A 20,419-nucleotide genomic window follows, 5' to 3' on the forward strand; every position below is an offset into this window, starting at 1 on the left:
CAGGTTTAAAGGTAGAAAAGTATCTGTTTTGCAAGCTATCACTAAATTTAGTAGTTTAAGAACCTTCCCAACTATGCATTGCTTGTCACTGCCAAAAACTACGTATACAGGGAGGTTTTGTCTTGATTTCCTTAGCCCTGAGATAGGAAGTTTGTACACTCTTATAAGAGGATTGGGTTGTATAGCTACAAATGTTAATGAACAAACAACTAATGAGCAAACCTTTTGTAAAATCCAACTGTAGCAGTCCTGCAACTACCTCCTGCAATGTTGAATTCCAGTCTGGCTATAACACTGCTTCGTTTTCTTTGTCAGAAATGCACTTCAAATTTTTCATATTTTTGGTGTAGCGTTGCACAGGACATTAGATCCTATCTCAGAGGAATCTCTGAAAACTTTTAATATTTCAGTCAGGTGCCTCCCAAAGTTTTGTGTTCTTTGGGATTAAAATCATATTCAACTTTAAAACTCACTATGTGTCTGAGAATAGTTGCCCTCTGTTATGCATCTTTTCACTCTGTACTAGAGGACTGTAAAGGTAAATTGATACACAAAGGACACCTTACCAGAACTGATCACATCTTTGCCAGTTTTTTGCCTCTGTCTTGGACAACAGGCAAGTTTTATTACAACTTGTAACAATGGGGTAAGATAGTATTGCATTTAATACTCATTCACACCCAAATTATGATGGTTAACATTAGTTGCTGACAAATAATGGAAATGCATTTTATTGTAATTCTGTGTATTCCTTTGCAAAGGCATAATCAGACATAAGGTGCTTGATTAACTATGACTTCTCATATGGTCAGCAATGGTACAAGAATTCAATTGAGAATTTGCATTTGTGATTTCAACTCCTCATAACATTTATTTTTATCTTTTATCTTTTATCTTTCAAAAGGATTTGATAAGATATGAAAAGTAAATAACATAAGCTTTTTACTCTCACTGCCTGTGTCAGAGTACCTGCATCACACTACCTGTGCTGAACGTAATGCCTTGTTTTTGACAATACTGTAATTTTCCCTAAAAATTCTATTTTTTATTTAGATACATCAAGAGATGGAGATTTGAACAAAATGCACCCATGCTCCCATGGACGGTGGCATGGAGTCTTTAATCTAACCAGCACTCCTAAAGCTCTCTGTCTGCATTAATGACATTAGGGAACTAAAGGTTTTGTTTCTTTATGCTACTCATAACTTTTTGGCCTTTTTTTTTTTTTTTTTTTTTTTTTTTTTTTTTTTTTACTTTTTTTTTCTTTTTCATCCATTTCCTTTCAAGACTGCTTGACCAAGATCAACCAGCTAGATAAATCCCAGCTCTACACAACAGATGATCAATTTTTTAAAGATCAGGAAAATGTCACTTAGAGGAAAATGAGCACATGACAATTCTGACATCTTCATTTATGATTCAGTTCACCATCAGGCTACTGAGTGTGTTGTACAAACCTGCAAAATGTCAGGGCAGGAAAAAAGATGAATTATCTGTTTTTAGTTTTTTAGATTTAATTTTTTGATTAAGTATATTTACCAATATTTTCTGAATTGTGTTATTATTACAAGAGGGCAGAATAAAGGAATGGGTACAGTGAAAGAATGAAGTAATTATCTGATTTTTAGATTCAGGCATCTACCATCCACTCAGACAGATACCCAGATGACATCAGCTGCATCTGCAATTTTCTACAGATAAATGGTGACCATAAAGATAACATTCTGTTTGTAATAACAGAAATAGCAATGAGATATTATTAAACTGGTCTGTAAAAGAACTTCAGCAAGGTCATTTTATAGCACTCAGTAGTAGCTCCATCCCTTGAAAATTTCCTAGCTAATATCTATTGAACTAAATAAAGGATGAATTAGACTCATTAAAGATAATTGTTGAGAAAATGGGTCTTATCAGATACCTTAAATATTTCACAATGCTTTCCTTTTTTTTTCCCCTTTCTCTCTTTCTTTCCTTCCTTTACTTTTCTCTTTCTCATTCTTTCTCTCTTTTTATCTCCCTTCCCCCTGATTTTCTATTAAACTGTAAAAACTCAGCTGAAAAAAAAAAAAGAAAAAAAGAAAGAGGAAAAAGGAAAACAATGAAGACAGGAACTACAGACAGGTGGGATCTACAGAAGGTTTTATGAATACTCTAGGGAAATTCATTATTATTTTTTTTAATAGATAAAAACTTACTTGGAAATTATCCACTGAATGAATTATCTAAGTGCATGAGTCTTAAGACTTTGGATGCTAAATTTTGTCTGGAAAAGTTGATGCAATATGTGGTCCAGTTACAGTAAAGCAAAACTAACATCTGAATTTCACAGTTACTCTCCCAGCTTTTTGGTGTGGAAGTTAATTAACAAATATCCTATTTAATTTACTTTCAAGCATGTGAGCATTTGAACCTCTCCTCCTATTCACACAAAACTCCTGCTAATATAATACCTTTTCTTAAAAAATAGGGTAAGTATTATTTACTCAGAAAATCAACATGTGTTTCTAAAACCAATCTTATTCAAACACTTTGGGGATTCCTGTGAAAGTGTGCATTGTGACCTGGAGCAGAAAAAATGTCAGGATATATAGCCTTAAAACTAAATTAATGGAAAACTGCCTGTAAGAGGCACCTATGTTCCAAAATATAGATTCAAATATGGATATAATTATTTGTGACCAATCATAGAGACCTTGTGAGAGCAAAGGCAATTGCTAAAATGTTGGTTTAGGTTATGAAATGAATAGATGGGTTTAGATTTCAAACACAGTGCATTATATTCTGGGCTACCTCTGAGGGGGGGTGCCACACACTAATTTGAAATAATACAGGAGCTTGGTAAAGATTTAAATGACCTTCTGATTACATGATTGCAATCCAGATGGCCACAGAGCATTGCTCCTAGCAAGCTCTCAGAAGAAAGAGAACTTTCATAGGATTTCCTTGTAGAAAATTTTGGGTTAAGTAAAAAAAAAAACTGCCTGTCACGCCAACAGCTAGGGGGATTACTTCAGTTATTAGCAATCAACAATCCCCCTTTTTTTGGCTTTCTTCAAATGAGTGACTGAACTACATAATTCAAATGAGAGTATCCTCTTTAATCATGATGTTCTTGTAAGAAATAAATAGTAAAAAATTACCTAACTGGGAATTAGATGAAAAACTTCTGGCAGCTATTCTGCTATTCTGTCAAGCAATCCATTAAAGCATTTGTCTGACCTAATATTTGTTTTGTTGATATCACTCACCAAGCCTGTAACTTCAGATGCAGTCTGTAAGAGACAGCATGATACCTCAGCATAGCCTGCTTGGGTGAAAAAAACCCAAAACACCACCAACAAGAATAAATAATTTTAAGAGAGTGTAAGCTTCCACTCCTCTCTAAATAGTAATTTATTAAGTGCAATTATTCCACAATATAGGAACATTAGGCAGAGGTTCTCAAGGTTGTCCACAGATGAATGCTAATTTGGATGAAAGTAGGATGTGAATTAAGGGCAAAATTATTTTTCCTCATGTTCTTGACATTTGGACAGCAACGAGTTTAACTAGAACAACTTTGTATGCCCAGAAATAAGCTGATTGAACACAATAAAACTAAGAAAATACATTAACTCATATTTTACTTTATATATGGGTTAAATACTGTATTCATGTGGGTTGTGTAGCAGTTTCACTGATTAGCAATGTCTTCCTATCCATGACATCCCAGTTTCATGCTTGTACTGAACAAAGGTCACCAGACAGTCTTCTAGGCACAGAAGAGCTTTGTGCAGACAACCCCTGAGCAAACAAACAGAGGAGCCTTCTTCAAAAAACTCTTTTGAATGAGCCCTATCTGAAGATCTGGGCTCGAAGAACGAAGGAACCAAAACTTCCAGTCAGCTGCTTTTATCTACTTAAATGACAGCCACCATGCCAGGTGCCATTCATAGTGCCAGTAAAACTGGGACATCCCCTGCACACCATAAAGATGGAATTGGCTTTACCATCATATTGTGCCTTTGTACAAGGAGGTTCAGCCACAGCCATTTCATGTGACCTTGGAGGTACAATTATCTGCTGATTAATATATGGCAAAAGAGAAAGGAGCTCAGACTTCTAAAACTCCCTCTGGGAAAGCTGTGTGTGACATGAACACTTACAGCCCAAGAAATCTGAGAGGCAAACATCAGTGTCTCGTTTGTGCTGGACTCTATTATACTCTCTACTGGTATCAGAGGATCTCAAACACAAATGCATATCAGACTTGCACTTTCTTTTGCACCCCTCAGCACAATTTGCCCTAGTTCCTCTTTGGATCTTATTTGCCCTACTCCTTTTGGGCTACTTTTTTCCTTCTGTCTCTCAGGAACCTGGATTAGTCTGTCAGGACAAATCTAATCTTGTGACACTTTGCTATGATTGGTTTGGCAAAGTACAAACCATTCCTGAGGCGTGCAATCTTGGTTAATAAAACCCTCTCTGTTTTCCACAGACTGGCCAAAGGAAAGTAAGAACCAGCCAGCCTGTAGAGCCAGCAGAAGAAAGCAAGAATGGCTAAGGATTTTCTGTGACATGTGGTATACCTGCAGCAACTCATCTGTGGCATCATGGTCAGAAGTCTACCCATTTGCATTTACCCATGCCAGTGTTTTGGGGTTTTTTTGGTTTTTTTTTTTTTTTTGATCTGCGCTCACACCTTCACTTTAAAAACAGACACGAAAGCATCTACCTGTAGTTTCTGCTAACATGATAATATATTTTATTGGGGTAAAAAAATATCTGTTTATACTACTAGACCGTGTTCACCTGAGGTTTTCACTCACAGAAGACTTCATACAAGTGCTGTGAGGAGGAAGAGGACAGCAACATATGGAATAAATCAATGTCAAGTCTAAAGACTGCTCTTTTAAAACTTCTCTATATGCATGAGAGCATTTATTGTGCTATATAAAGCAGCCTTTTTCCTATGCTCTCATCCCCTTAAGGGTTAAGTAATTTCCTCAAGGACTGCCAGGAAGATGCTTCCTTCCTTTTACAGCTGAACCCTCTATCAAGGGTAGCCTTGCTCTGGGAGAGTGTTGCTATAAGTTCATCCAGTCAGCATCTTATACCCTTTCCTGTTCTGCCTAAACCTACTTCTCTTTCACAGACATCATAAGCAGAGTCCTATAAGAAAATGATCTCCTATGGCAGAAGGGTCAGCATTGGGCTTCTGCACAGCAGTAGACAGATAAGTGTGTTATCTTTTATAGTATTCAACAATTTTCTGCTAATCAGGAGCATAGAAAAAACTTTGGAACACCTTGGCTAGACAACCCCTATTTCAAGCAAAACCCATTGACCAAACAAATCTATCCAACCTGCCAGATACTTGAAAGATCTGAAATTCAGAGACTGAATTTCTGAATTTCCGATCATCAGGAACCCACTTCCTTCCCTTCAAAATCGAACTAAGTTCACAAGAAGAATTTCCTTCCCTTCTAGTGTGACTCCCTATCCTCTAAGGCAAAGCCTTTTTATAGCAGCAGCTGCAATTGCATCCAGCTGCTCAGCTTCCTGCCCCTCCTAGGGGCTGCTTAACTCATTCTCTGCCTCTCGGTGTGCATGGGATGCACACAGCTCTGGATGGCTACCTGAGCCTTCACAAACTCACACTGCACCAGCACTTCATCACCTCCTAGCTAAAGACTTGTATCCCCTTGTAATTCCACTTGCTTAATTAACCAAGGGTTGAAGTTATGCCCTGCTTTTGGGGAGAAAAGGCATCAATAACTGAGGCTTTGACTACGTAATGATGCTTTTAGGAAAGGTGCTTGCACCTGGCTGAAATGCTCTGATACCTCCCAGAATGTTTCTGTGAGGCTGGGACTCCAGAGCCACCCAGCAGGGTCACTTCAGCTCAGTCAAATCACTGACATGCACATGCATGCTCTTGTATACATTATTCTTCAATATATCATCCAAGGAACGGAATACCTTCAAATTTGTTATTAGATGTCATTAAAACAAACCCAAGCTGTGGAAAGACTGATATTTTCAAGAGAAACTGTTTATAAATTGTCTAGAGTATATATATGAGAAATGTCTTCACTCATACAAAAAAATGTGTAAATGTGTACCCCTTATTTTTTCAATTTTTCACCCTCTGGTTCTGCCTAATTTTCCAAAGCCACCAGCTCCCTTTTGGGCAGAAAAATACTGGACATTTCAATCTGGTGATCGGTTTAATTTCAAATGCATAATTAACTGGGAAAAATAACATAAAATAAAGAATTTTTTTAAAAAAGAGGAGTAAGTGAGGAGCAAAACTATAAAGGTTTCAGTAAGAAAAAAGCCAACAACTGTCTTATCCTCACACTCATACCTCTGATCCTGATTATGGAAATGGTCGTGCATCTGATAATTCCTATGAGTGTGAATAGTGTGGACTCTCCCACATAGGGCCCTTTGCAATTCCAGGAAGCCTGGGATAATTTGTCACCCTAATATCTCCAGAAATCTGGCCTTGATTGTTTGCAAAATGAGTGAGTATCTTAAGGCATGTAACTCATATTTATAAGAAGTTTTTGTTTGAAGACACAAGCTCTTAAAAGGACCTAGTAAATATTAACTAGTGTATAATAAACCCAAATCTGAATTTCTTTTGAGACACTGAAACCTATACTTTATTGCCCCTAAAAGGGGGGGAAAAAAAGGCTAAAAATAACACTTAATTATCTGCTGGTTATTTCCAGACACACAAAGTGCTGAGGTTTTGTCCTTGTTAAGAAGATTATCTTCGCTTTTTCCTCTGGAATGCATGTAAAACAGCTCTTGCCTTGCTGCAAGCTTTAGGAAAAAAGCTCTCTGCTAAATTACCTGTTGTCTGGGGACTTACATTTTGCAATAAGCTGCTGAAATTGCATTTTAATAAGGAGTCTTGACCTGTGCTGTGTATTTGCCTTCGAGGCTCTGCAAGCCATTTTTCTTACGAAGGTCCTGACCTGAGAAGCTCAACCTGGATAACCACAGCCAGAGGGGGATAAAATGCAACACCTAGGAGATTTCAGTAAACAGTAAAACCATTCCAACTTAATCTGTGCTAAAATGCTTGGAATGTGAGAGCCACCGATGATGCCTCTTGTCTGTGTGTTTGACTGAATCCTTTTTTTTTCTGGAGGAAAGCAGAGCCTGGGAACTAGGCCAAATGCCTGTCACTTACCTTAAATTGATCAGCCACTTTAAGATTAAAAACACTGAAAACAGCAACACCATGAACACAAGGCTTCCCTCACATTAAATGCAAAATGCAACATTGGGCTTCATGTGATCTTTTTTTCCATTTTGCCCAGTGTACACTTTTTTTTTCATTTCTGCTCAAAGGTAGAAGCCAATAGATACAGCATCTTGGCCACATATTCATCAAGGTTTATAAAAAGAAACGTATGGTTATTTAGGAGCTGGCACAAAAGCACGTTGTTTCTGGAGAAGAAATATAGTTTTGAAATGGTCTGAAACATTGGGTGCTTATTTCAAGCAAAAGGTATATCCTTTCTTTATCTGTTGTATTTAGAGTAGTATTGGAGAATGTGCTTGTCATAATTAGTACGTAAATTTCTCTGTGGTTTTTTGTACTTTAAATACATAGGCAAATCAGAATTATTCCATGGTGTGATAAAGGTAAGAGTAGAGATTAAATAATGGAGCAAAGTCATAATTCATTGAAACAGGTACATCTACATGAAAAGAGGGTTTTTCTTTGTCTTCCCTTGAAAAGCTGATTAAAAGTACAGTACCAGAATTATATTTGACAGGAAAACATCAGTCTGGATCCATACTCAAATATGGGTATGCCCAGACCATGATACTGGCAAAACCGAGTAAAAATGGTACTTTGGCTTCTAGATTCATTACCACTTCCTCAATCTAAACAAGCAAATCAAAGGTGACCCATTTATTGTGTCTATATTTGGATTTTTCCTTGTATGAAGACAGCTAGAAATACTTTCTCTCCAACACATGTTGGCAGAAGTGCCAACATGAAACCTGGTGCCCTGTAATTTCAGCTGTTCTCAGTGCTGCATGACTTAGTTCAATTATTTAAACAGTGTCTCTCCAATATTTTTTGACACAGATATAAAAAAAATCACCATCATGTAACATAGCAGTTATTCATGAAACACCCCAGTGCTGTTGCTCTGTGTCTGCAGTCAGTCCTGTGGGAGTGGCAGTGAGTTTGTGCTGGGTGGACTCTGGTGTCCACGCAAGCTCTGCAGGGACCACCCTGAGTGTTCTCTCAGAGGCCCAGGATGAAGGCAAAGGGGAGTGTGCTCCTGCTCTGCTGCTGCTGCTGTGTGCCTGCCAGCAGCTGGATTTTCTCCCTTCTCTCTTGGGAGAGACATTTGTAATCTTTTTCTTCTCACTGTAAGATCAGATCAAGCAGAAAAGACACATGGCTTTCTGGCTGTGCATGTCTTAGAAGCTGTAAGATGCTGGCCCTCCAGTGAGTTGGCTTAATTAGGGGGAGGTCAGCCAGTGAAAGAAGGCCAAAAGTAAAACAGAATAATATGCTGCCTTGGAGGCAGAGTAGATGGGTTAAAAGAAGAAAAGCTCATGTTTGATATACAAAATGCTCAGCAGGGTCTGATTTTAGGTTTGAGTCTATGTACTTCTGCATCTTCAGCAACATTTGGAGTCACCAAGCAGTACTGCCACGGCACAGGATGACAGCCAGCTCTGAGCTAAGGCCTGGGAAACAGAACTCCTAACTGGACCATCATTTGGAAGCAGGAGGAGCAGAGACATCTCTCTGTACCTTGAGGAGTTACATTGATGCCTTCTTGTTTTTCAGGATTAGGGTCCCTACAGGAAAGAAGCAGAAAGAAGCAGAAAGCAGCCCTGGCTTCAATGAATTTAAAAGAAAAATCTAATAGTGTAATTCCTTCACCAAGACAATCTATAAACCCACTTGTGGATTTATAGGCTGCATAGAATGTCACTAGTGAGCAAGTTTTGCCTGAAAGATGCAAGGCAATGAAGAATATATAACTCAGCCCTAGTGTGTGGAGATCCCTCAGAAAAAACATCAGGACATTGGGTTAATCAATGGTCTCACTAAACCCATGACCAAAGCTAAATGACAATGGAAAATAAGAGAACAATGGGTGACTACGGGTAGATACGGTTCATGGGACTGTTGCTTTTGGAAATCTGTGCTTTGGAGAATTTTTCAGCCACATGATGTCTTTTCATCACAGATTTTCTGCTAAGGCTAGTTGAAGACACTCAGGCTTGGTATTTAAAATGCTCTTGGACATTGAGATGTCTGATGAAATTATGTCCTTTGAGTTCCTCTTGTTTGTTTTAGATCTGCTGTCTGGTGATTTCTTATTTTTGACATAGGTGTAAATGAGCATGTCAGTCCTTTCCTTTCACTACCCTCCTACTCTGTCCTCCATAAATCATTCTTTACTAGATCTAAAAGCCCAAATGTGTGCAATCTCTCCATGTTTAGATGCCTTTCTCTACCTCTGATTTTCAGTGTTGTATCCCTGTGCCTCTTCTAGTTCTTTCATAAAAGTTTAGAAAAGGCTTTCCAGAAGGATAATAATACTCAGTTTTTTGTCCACAAACTCATCATATATTAGCATAATTGTTTCCCCACTTATTATTGCTTTATTTACCAGCATGTATTTTCTTTTTTTGATCAATCTTAGGCGTGGAACCAATGCTTTCAGGGAACTAACCAAAAGGGACTCAAGTTTTCTCTTTACAGTGTGATTTTTAGTGCAGTTACTTTATCTAGTGGTATCATGACAGCCTTCTTTGTTCCTCTTAGTAATATAACTCTCTAGAGGCTCTGGATGTAGTAAAGACTGAATGTTCACTCAAACTTCTGTCCCCTGATTGCTAACTACTTTTTGATTCATGACCTTCTTCCAATGACATTCGTAAAAATTTCCTTCTAGGAGCATTGTCAAAAAATATTTGGAAATCCACTGAAGCCACGTCAACCACCAATTCTTTTCTAACATGGAGTCCTGCAGAAATCTTCAATGGCCTGGAGAGGTGGGATTTTCCCACAAAAGTTGTGTTAAAGCCTCTTCTAATCTCTTCTAATATAATTCAACACAACGATTTTATATTTTTATACCCCTTTTCTGGTAAAGAAGAAAGAGGTGTTAGAATCTTTACTAAAACCCCTTTAAAAATTGCAGTATATTGGCCAGCTTTAGTTCCTTTAATTTAGTTTGGTATTAGTGGAACTTAAGTGATGACATGGCTAAATAGCACATCAAATCTGCCAGTTCAGCAACTTCAAATCTGAGTTCCTTTAGAACATCTGGTTCTGGTGATTTGTTCCTGTTTATTGGATAGATTTGTTTGAAACCTCTTCTGCTGACACGTCAATTTGATACAGTCCCTCAAGCTCTTCTGAAGAAAGGCTGTGTGGATTCTCCCTAAGGCTCTTTGTGATGAATATCAATACAATAACTCATTTAGCAATTTTGCCATGACTGTATCATTCTGCAGTTCTTCTTTTAAATTCTAATCACCTATTTGGCAGAGTCTGACAGTCTTTGACAGTGTTCTTTGACAGTCTGCTTCTGGTATGTTTGAAAAAGTTTTTATTAGCCATTATTATCTGCTAAACTAATTCCACAGAACAGGGATATTACCAGACTATTACCTGTCCTGTTTTATTATGGATTTACAGTTAACTGCCTAAATGTTATATTTTCTAAGACTTTCTTTACCAAAACACAACTTCTGCTTTTTAAGGGAAAACCACTCTCTTTAAAGTTATGAAATTCTCCTCTAGAGTTTAAACATGATTTTGGGGGGAGAGTCTGTTGGGTTTTTAAAAGTCTCTTGGGATTGAAAACAATGTGCATGGCATGTGCAAGCATTTTAGATTATGGTTTTAACTTTATATTTAAAAGTGCTCTCAATTTAATGAAATTAAATGATACTGAAGAGGTTAACATGTTTTGACTCTTGCTGTAAGAAGCATCCTTAACTAAAGAACGTTGTTACCCCTCCTACCCGGTGGATTCTTCACTCGTTTTCTTTGCACAGCTCAGCAATACATCAAGAGCTGCCTTTTCTTTTATGAATTGCTAACTAGTTGATCTAGGAGGGTAAAAAACCATTCAGACTCTGCACTGCAACCTTCTGAGATCTTTACTCAGTCTACATGTCCATAAATGAACTCTCTAGTTATTACTGTGGTTTTTGCCCCACTGTCTCCCTTGGCATGTCACAGTCATCGTCACTCTCTGAGCTGGATGACTGGTGGGATAGCCCTGATGTTACACTCAGTATTTCATTGCCTCATCACTTTCACCAATTTCTGTCTACTACCACCAATTTTAGTGTCTTCATTTATAATCTAGTACTCCAGTTCACCCAGATATTTTTAGATTTCAAAGAAGCATATATGTTGAAATCCATATAAGTTTCTTGTCAGCCCACTTGTCTGTTTTTACATCCTCTGCTTAAACAAAACTTGTACCTGATCTTCCTTGTTTCCTTTTTTAGTTGTATCAACTTCTATTCTATCTTTTAGTCAAGGATACAGCATTTTATAACTTCTTATTTGGCAGATGCAGCATTCCAAAATCTTCACCTGCCAGCTTTCCTTCAAACTTAAAAAAAAATTCCATTTGAACTTTTCTATTCTTAGTGTCAGCAGCTTGACTCCATTTTGGTTTACATGAAGTTCTTCCTTCCTGCTCTATTTATTAAAATTTTTTTCCCTCATAAATCAATCCCTTCTTCCCTTTATTACATTCACTGCCATGCTCTGTAACTTAGTTTTTTATTTTTCCTGGTTTCATGGATGGTGAGATAAATCTATTGCCGCAATTCCCAGCACCTCAGGGGGAAGGCTCAAGAGCTGCTTTCCAGATACTGTAAGGTGTGAAATTAGTTAAGACCTGTATTTGAAATATGTGGATTTTTTTCATCTATGATGTTCAACTGCTAGGCTTAAAAACCTACTAAAACCTAACAGACTAGAGTTTAAACACTGCAATTATTTTTTCACTAAGCTAAATTATCCATATCTCAAAATCTGACCAAGATCAGAGATTACAAACTCTCCCTGAAATTAAATGTTAAAAGACAAATACTTCTAAAGACGGGCTAAGGTGTAGAATTAAAATTTGGTTTTGTAGGTTTTAAAATTTGTTAAACTCCAATATTGAATTCAGTCTAAATAACTTCCTAAATTGTTTCCCTAAATTTTAAAAGCAGAGGTCACTGTGAGATTTATTTGGGAAAGTCTAGATTCTGGGTAGCTAAAGTGTAAGTTCACCTAGTTCACTTCCCTTAGGAAGTTTAAACTGAAAATAATTGCATCCATGAACAGGGAACACTGTGTAGGTGAATATACAAACATAATGTCCCTGTGGAGTTTTGCCTTTCCCCCTTGCACTATTAAGAAAGGACTAATGTTAGTTAGGTACCTGAAATTTAATAGGAATATCCCGTATGTCTCTTGAGCCTTTGACATCCTTTCTTTTAGGCTCCAAAGTGACTGACTTGCTTTTGAAAATGTTACTCAGAGGTAATTTTTTGCTTAAATGATACTATCTTATTTTAAAAAGCAACAAACTGACCTCAGAGTTGTAATTCTGAGATGTAAGCAGGAATACAAGGAATACAGGGGCTCAATAAAAGCAAAAGACCTGGAGATTCCAGGAAAATGAAGAAATAGCTCTTTCATCTTCTGACCACATCAGTTTTCTATCAGTAACTTCAATTGTTAGTGACTGTCAAGGACCCCGTGAATCATTCTTTGCAATAGGTTCTATCTCCAGGAAGTCACCTTCAAAGAAGGAATCATAAAAATGATTGGAAAAACATTCTTTGCTCAAATAGGGAACATACACCTGCTGAAACAAAACTCCAAAAGAAATAAAGCACGGCTTCAGTTAACATACCAGAAAGGTAAGCAGGAACTGCTCAGAATTCATTGCAGTGCTTCATACCTGAAGAGCACAAAATATGTTAAATACTGCACAGCACAGTTTGTCTGCTGTCTGTGGTATACAAAGGACAAATGGCTGTCAGAAGTTTTGAAGTTCTGACTTAAAAAGCAAGCACTATAAATAAGAGACCTTTTAAAAACTAATTTAAAAATGTAACATTTTAAAGCTCAGATTAAAAGAAGGAAAACATAAGGAAAGGAAAAAGAGAACCAACATTGTTTCTATAGCTCTTAATGTAGAGTAAAGTAGCCAATGACGGCCAATTTCTGGATCATTTTCCATGAGGAAAAGTGAATGTCTGTGGGTTCTGGACTGGACTTTTGGGATCCAACCTTAGACTTAAGGTAAGAGACCAGGCTAAACTTCCTGTCCCAGAAAGACCTAGGAATCTTTAGAGGGCAATTTAGATCTTAGATGAGCAGAACTTTGTCCAGAAGTTAGAACCAAGATTAAACAAGGGTAATTAAGTTGTAGTTCAGTTATTTCAGTTATGTCAAAAGTTGGATATTTTGAATATGTGCCTAGTATCTTACAGAAATGTCCATCCACATGGCTAATGTTAAGAAGAGAGTTCTTCATCAGTGCCCTTGTCCCTGTCTGCTGAGAGGCCTTTGGAAGAGATAGAGCTCAGCCCTGTATATCCTAACCTTCAGGGGATATTAGGCCCTGGGCCAGTGTCTTCCATTCTCATGAGTGGAAGCTGCTGTTCTTGTTGCCTTAGAAGTGAGAGAACTTTCCTTTCACAATTCTTCAAGCATCTTTGGCAGGCTGAATGCACTACAGCATTAGACGGTGGGATTCTTTTACCTTGAGAGATTTGTTTGATAACCCAGCCTGAGGTCAACAAGTATTTTTCTTGGGTCCTTTATGATACGATGCCCCTCTTCCTTTTCTCTCCCCTTCTGCTGTTCCTCTGCATACATTACTGTGCACATTTTAGGAAGTGACAAGGGCAAGATTTAATAGATAAACTTGTTTCAGCCTAGGTGAGGTGAGAGGCTGGTCATCAGAATCACAGAAAGACTTCTTGCCATAATATTAATAAGTATTTTAGTCTTCAAACAGCTTGCCAGTTCTTAGGTTCCAGTCTTTCAAAATATCATGGCAAGAAGCTTTAGCTGAGACTTTGAAAGGAATTCATACTCTAAATTCTTATGCTAATTTCATAGCCACTTGATACTTTTAACATTTATGATTTTTTATCTTTCTCCAAGATAGTTCTTTTTTTGAGAGTCATTCAACAAATGAAGATATGGAACAAAAAACCTGCCCACTTTTCTCATTTGTTCTATCAAAAATAACATGTATGAGGTTTCATGTTGTTATTTGACTGAGACTTCATTTGGAATCCTGCTTTTACTCTACTACAAATAGCCTCAAACACATTCTTGCTCAATTAGTCACAGATTTCTCTTCTTGTTTCTTCTTTTTTTCTAAATGCTTAAAATTACTATTAACATTCCAACCTTATTCCTTTTTGAAAAGTCAAAAAATACATCTAAAGTGGTAAAGGAAAGATCCAGAGTAATTCCTGATGACAAGATACTTTTCTTATCAGTAAAGTCTACACTTTACCCATAGGAAACAAGTGCTCAAACCATGTGTTTAATTGTGATGGTAGTCTACCATAGGCAGAAGCAAAGAGAACACTCATTATAAAACTTTTGTGTTTAAAACAATATTTTCCCTTGCATGGAAAGAAATCTGAAAAAAAAAGTTCTTTTTCAACCTTGGAAATGAAAGAGATGGTCCTATGTTAGAAACACTTAGTTGCAAAATTCCAGTAGCTGTCACCTTTGATATCACCCTGTGTAAGCTGTAGATAGGAAGGAAAGAAGAATGTGGGAAAGGAGTTTAGCAGGCTGCTGAGGCCTCTTTGCTTTTGTCCCTGTTCAAAGTTAGCTTTAAGAAAAGGAATGCCTTGTACCTGTCTTGAGAGGAAGATTGAGACAGATAAAATCAAATTTGTTATATACAAGAAATTCTTATTTTTCATTAAAGCCATCACGCTGGAGAGAGACTGATTTGCTTCCTATTTTGGTGAAACAGAACCAGGAAAATAAGGAAGGCGGGAAAGCTCTCTCAGCCCCCTTCAAAAACAAAACCCCTGAGCCAGGGTAAAGCTGGGGCTGTCCTGTGTTTTTCACAAATGTTGTTTTGCTGACATATGTCTAGCCTGCTCTGATTATGCCATGTTTCGCTGAATTAATCAGTTAGAATGACATGAATCATAATAAGAATTGACAGCCTACTCTGTTGTCTTTGTACAGACTTCAAAATTCAGCAATGAGCACCACTCAAAAGCAGTGGGTTTGAAATCGTGCAGATTTTGGATAGTCATGAACACGCACAATTGAACACACAGAATGAACTTTCAGAATGAATCTCAACAGTGAACCAGTTCTTCCCATTTCCCCAACGCTGAAGAGAGTTCTAGACACTCATGATGTGAATGTCATTCTCTAGGTCATTAAAGCCCTGAGCTACCAGTAATTCTCCACACTTAAACCTTCTTCAAAACATAGCCCTAGCAGAGGTCTCCCACACACCAGCCTACATAACCAACAGGAGAAAATTAATAGTGAACTGTAACAAAGTAAAGACTGCAGAATTAATGAGCTATGCTATTTAATTCTCCTTCTTTTGGTAATTCAGTGTTTGCTTACTTCACTTGCTTGTAATCCCCAGCATATACAAACACCTACTTCAGATTGCTGGCTGCTCTGGACAAAGACCTGGCTTTCTTCTCTCTAAATCCTTCAGTTATTGTTGGCACTTTTCAGTGACAGGAGTATTAAAAAATACATATTTCATTTATATTGTGATGAGCTCCTCCTCTCCTCTCTGAAATGCTGGGAAATGTGACTTGAAAATGCAGAGAAGCAACCTACACAGCTGCCTGGACTGTGCTTTGAAGGTTTCTGAGTGCACACAGGGTAGATGGATTTTTCTTTCAAAAATCCCAATGGTTCAAAATTTTAGAGAAACAAACATGCTTCTGCCCTTGCTATGTTTAAAACAGAAACCCTGCAGTATGACAGTCAAATCACAGAGGGAAGTGAAAGCACAAGGTCCATTGCTGCCTGGAACATTTTGCAAAAGCCCACAACGACCTACCTGCAGTATGATGACTCTGAGAGACTTAAGCTGGAAAAAGCTGTCAATGAAAAATACATAAAAGCAAGGAAGATGTATCTGTCAAGTAGATTTACTATGTTTAGTACCTCAAATAGGCAAGATTTGCTTGTATGGCTTATTGCTAGTCTGAGATGGAAAAGAACCATTAATAAGGCAGAAAGAAGTGCATATCAACAAAATGTTTTGTTAATGACATATCACTGGCAATACAATTACATGTATTGTTTTAGTACTTGATTAAATAAATGAACAATTATAACCATTTTGATCTGGCAAATTTTCTTGGTTACCAGTATCCCTTCAAAGTAACCCTGGCTGATAAAGTGGCAATAAAATGCTGCTGTTCAGGTATATCAGATTGCAATTGGTTATTAAAAAAGAAAATAAAATATTTGCAGTTGAGATTTGACATACAGTAGAATGAAGTTACAAAGGAGAGCAGGTCTGTTTGTTAGCAGCAGCTGCAGATATTAAATCAGCTGCTCCAATAAGAGCATAGCTCACAAAGCACTCCAGAAGGGCTCATTTTACTTCACCCAGTGGTTCTAACACAGAGAATTTGAACTAACTCCTTTAAAACCTTTGAGATCTTTCCATGGTGAGAGAAAGAAAGGAATGTGAAGTAGATCTGGGACCATAAAGATTTGGAGAAAAACCCTGTTTTAATAGAGTGTCCAATTAATACAAATATCATGATTTTTAGGCCTTGATTATTTTTCTTCACTCTTTTGGAAAACAATAGTTTCTCCACCAACCTAAACTGAACTACAGTGTATAATGTAAGAGGAAAAAACCCCAAACCTTTTGGATCATAGAATCACAGAATCATAGAATTGGCTGGGTTGGAAGGGACCTCAGAGATCATCAATTCCAACCCTTGATCCACTACTGCTGCAGTTACCAGACCATGGCACTGAGTGCCACATCCAGTCTCTTTTTAAATATCTCCAGGGATGGAGAATCCACCACTTCCTGGGGCAGCCCATTCCAGTGTCTGATCACCCTCTCAGTAAAGAAATTCTTTCTAATGTCCAACCTTTCTTTTAGTTAATCTGAAAAAGCAGACTAAAAATGTCAGTGTCTTGTTTTTATGCGGTTTGCATTTTCCATTAATTTGTGACAAAAATACAGATGGATGCCTAGACAAAGTTTGGCTATTTGATTTAAAGCCAAAGTGATATTTATGCAAGTAAGTGAAAACACACACTTTTTGCAAATAAGGACATGTAGTTTTTCAGTTTCTTTGTAGTAAGATCAATTCTTTCCACAGATCAGTTTTTTTCTATGGTGAATGTCTATTGACTGGAAGTAGAATTGCTCCAAGGATCAGTGAAGGACTATGGACTTTCTCCTCCAGCTTGCAGTTTTGAGTGTAGAACAGGGCAACACTGATGGAAAGTTATTGGTAGCTAATGAGCACAAAGCAGCAAAATGAAATACATGTGTCAGTTCAAGTGTCCACATCACAAAAACCAGAACTACCCCATATTTTTCTGGCAGTTCTTTCTGTGTCAAAACGCAAAAAAACAGACATGGAAATTGATCTGTGTTTACTCCTCAGAGCTACCCCTGCCATTCAGGCTTGAGGGATGTTAACAACATCACATGGAAAAATTTACTGACTCATGTAGTCAGTATAGGTATACATAGACATCAGCAGAGCTGAGTGAATACTGCAAGGAGTATTTGTGCAGAGCCCTTTACATTCTGAATACCTCTTTATTCATACAGCTACAAAGGTGCTTTTGCGGGTTTTATCTGTTTGGTTTTCTTCTGGGTAGATAGAGTGGGGTCAAAACAGCTAATCATCATAAGATAAAACTGCAAAAAATTAGGTGAGTTTCCTCTTGCTGAGCAGCAGCAATGAATCTGACCTCTCACTGATTCAATTTATCATGCCTAACTCCAGCCATTTCAGAGCTGTACCAGTCAGGCACCTAAATCTACAGTCAATGCAAAAACATGGGTAACTCCAGGAAGTGGTTTAGCTAATCTATCTTAAACAACTGTCTTAGGGGTCTTCCCTCCTTCCACTCACTGTAAAGAAAACATCACATAACTTTTGCATGACTAAATGTAAATGTGATGAATCCTGTCCACTTTGGCAAATGTACTCAATGTATTATCCTTCTAATTAAAAAAAAAACTTAGAAAATGGGGCTATTAATGTCCCCTGTTCTGTGAGTAGTGACAGCAGTTTTGTCATTTGGTAATTCATGACCATGCACCCATACAAAATGATGTTTTTTTAATCTACATCAATATTTATGCCAGAGAATCCCACCCTCTGAGAGGTTTAAGACACAGGATTGTCAGGATATGATCCACTGGCTTCTTAAAAGTATATATTCTTTCATAGCTGAGATATTACTCATAGCTATCACTTTCTGTAATATTATTCCATAATCCTCAAGTCCTATAGGAGGGGAAGGTTTAGCAGGTATAGCAGGAACCAGTCGTTTCTGCTATAGATGTGCTGCGACTCATACCAAGTGTTTTTACCAACTTTTTAATACATGAATGTAATTTTGTAGCTTCATCATGAACCAACAAAATTGTTATTCAGCTGTGGAAGATGGTGTTCCTTCTACATGAGGCTACAAGATTTTCAGTTCCCAGACTGACTTTTCAGTGCCTGGTTCTAAAAAGCTTCATTTTAACACATCAGTTGAGTAAAAGTAGAATTAATTTGGAACAAGCATGTGCACTTCCCTCAAATTGCTGAAGAGGAGCTCTAAGTAAAGAATGGAATAAATGTCTTCTCTCCTATTTCTCTTCCTAGAATAAATGAGTAGAAGGACAGGAATCTTTTCAGTTGTACACAACATAACCTTATATTCCATCTTTCCTAAGGAGGACTGAAGAGCTGCACAATTACAGGGGTGAATGAATCCTTTTAACAGGATTGCTTTTCAGCATATTACCACATGTTAAAGTTCTGATCTGTACTTACTCCAGCATTTTATTCTAAACAAAACACTCTGCCATTCTAGGTTTTACTTGGCTTCTTATGCTTTACTGCTAGAGGCTAGATGCTCTTCTACAATGAATTAGATGTCAGTATTTTTTCCTTATTTCTCAGTTCTTTGGGTTCTCAGAACGTCTTTTAGAAATGTTGAAGTGTCGCTTAGAAATGTTAGGAGGCCCTAAAAAGAAGGAGGAACCCAAGCTGAAGATATTGAAGAAGACAGAATAATGTTTGCAGCAATTTCATGCATGGGCTAATAAAAGTCATTAAAAAATGAGGACTGGAGCTAATGAAGGGTGTGGATCTAGATTAGAGAAATTCTGGCACTGCTCACAATCCAAGTGGCAGGCACAGAACTGGGATTTCTCAGGATGAATCCAACACAAATCATTAGGAAACAGAGTTTACCTCAGTTTCTTTTAAAAACCCTGGAGACAGTGGACAAACCATCAGGAGTCTTATGGGAGACATAAAACAGCCCTGAGCTTGCTACCTTACTACTGGTAAGAGACTGAGAAAATGTGGTAGATGCTTCAAGCTCAGCTTTTTTTCTGGCATCTGTATTAATGATGTACTGGAGAGACATGCACCCTACCCTGACTGAGTGAGGTAAAGATTACCAGGTGGAAAAGAAAAAGGCTCTGGAAGATCCTGTCTCCACACAGTGTATATTTTAAGTAACAATAAATCAACATATGTTTGATTTTATTTGATTGCTGTCCACACTTTCCCTTAATTCTAATCAGATAAGGCATAACCTCCTGTCAGCACTGGAATTATTATTATGTGAATAACTAACAACTGTTCACAGCCTGGATCACCTTTATGTAGCACTAATTTGCTACCTTTACATTTCTGTCTTAGTGAATCTGAGGATTCATAAAGCAATAATAAAATGTAACAGGATCCTAGAAAACTGCTTAAAATACTGTCTTTTCATATACAGCCAATTGGTTTCTTAGCAGTACTTTTGTAAGCAGAAGGCAAGTCCAATTTGAGCCATGAAAATGTCACCTTACCAATAAATACTGTCTTGGCATCCTCAGAAGACTCTTCTTTCCTCAGTGTAAATACAGATTCTCCATTTCTATGTTGTCAGTGTAATAATCCAAAATAAGAAATAAAAAGCAGAACTAATCAAAGTACCCAGAGTTACATGGGGAGGGGAAGACGGGAGAAGGAGGAAGCAAACAGAAGACCAGATTATGCAGGGGAAAACCTGAAGTCTTTGAAGTCTGCTTTCGGGATGAGGGGACCATTGACAGACGTGTAATTACAGACAGAAAATGGATAGATATGTGATTATAGACAGATGGTTAGCTCAGCAGGAGTTTTTGACAGCTGGGCTCCAGCA

General features: G+C 37.6%; 1 protein-coding gene across 1 annotated transcript in view; it reads right to left on the reverse strand.

The window, feature by feature from the left end:
• Positions 1-20,156, reverse strand: part of CDK6 (cyclin dependent kinase 6) — a 170,859-nt gene extending 150,703 nt beyond the window's left edge. Inside the window, exon 1 of the mRNA XM_071735236.1 lies at positions 20,085-20,156. The gene's annotated coding sequence lies outside the window, so the exon portion shown is untranslated. The remainder of the gene's footprint in view (positions 1-20,084) is intronic.
• Between the last annotated feature and the right edge of the window lie 263 nt (positions 20,157-20,419).

This window comes from Heliangelus exortis, chromosome 2, assembly GCF_036169615.1.
Source record: "Heliangelus exortis chromosome 2, bHelExo1.hap1, whole genome shotgun sequence".
Lineage (NCBI taxonomy): Eukaryota > Metazoa > Chordata > Aves > Apodiformes > Trochilidae > Heliangelus > Heliangelus exortis.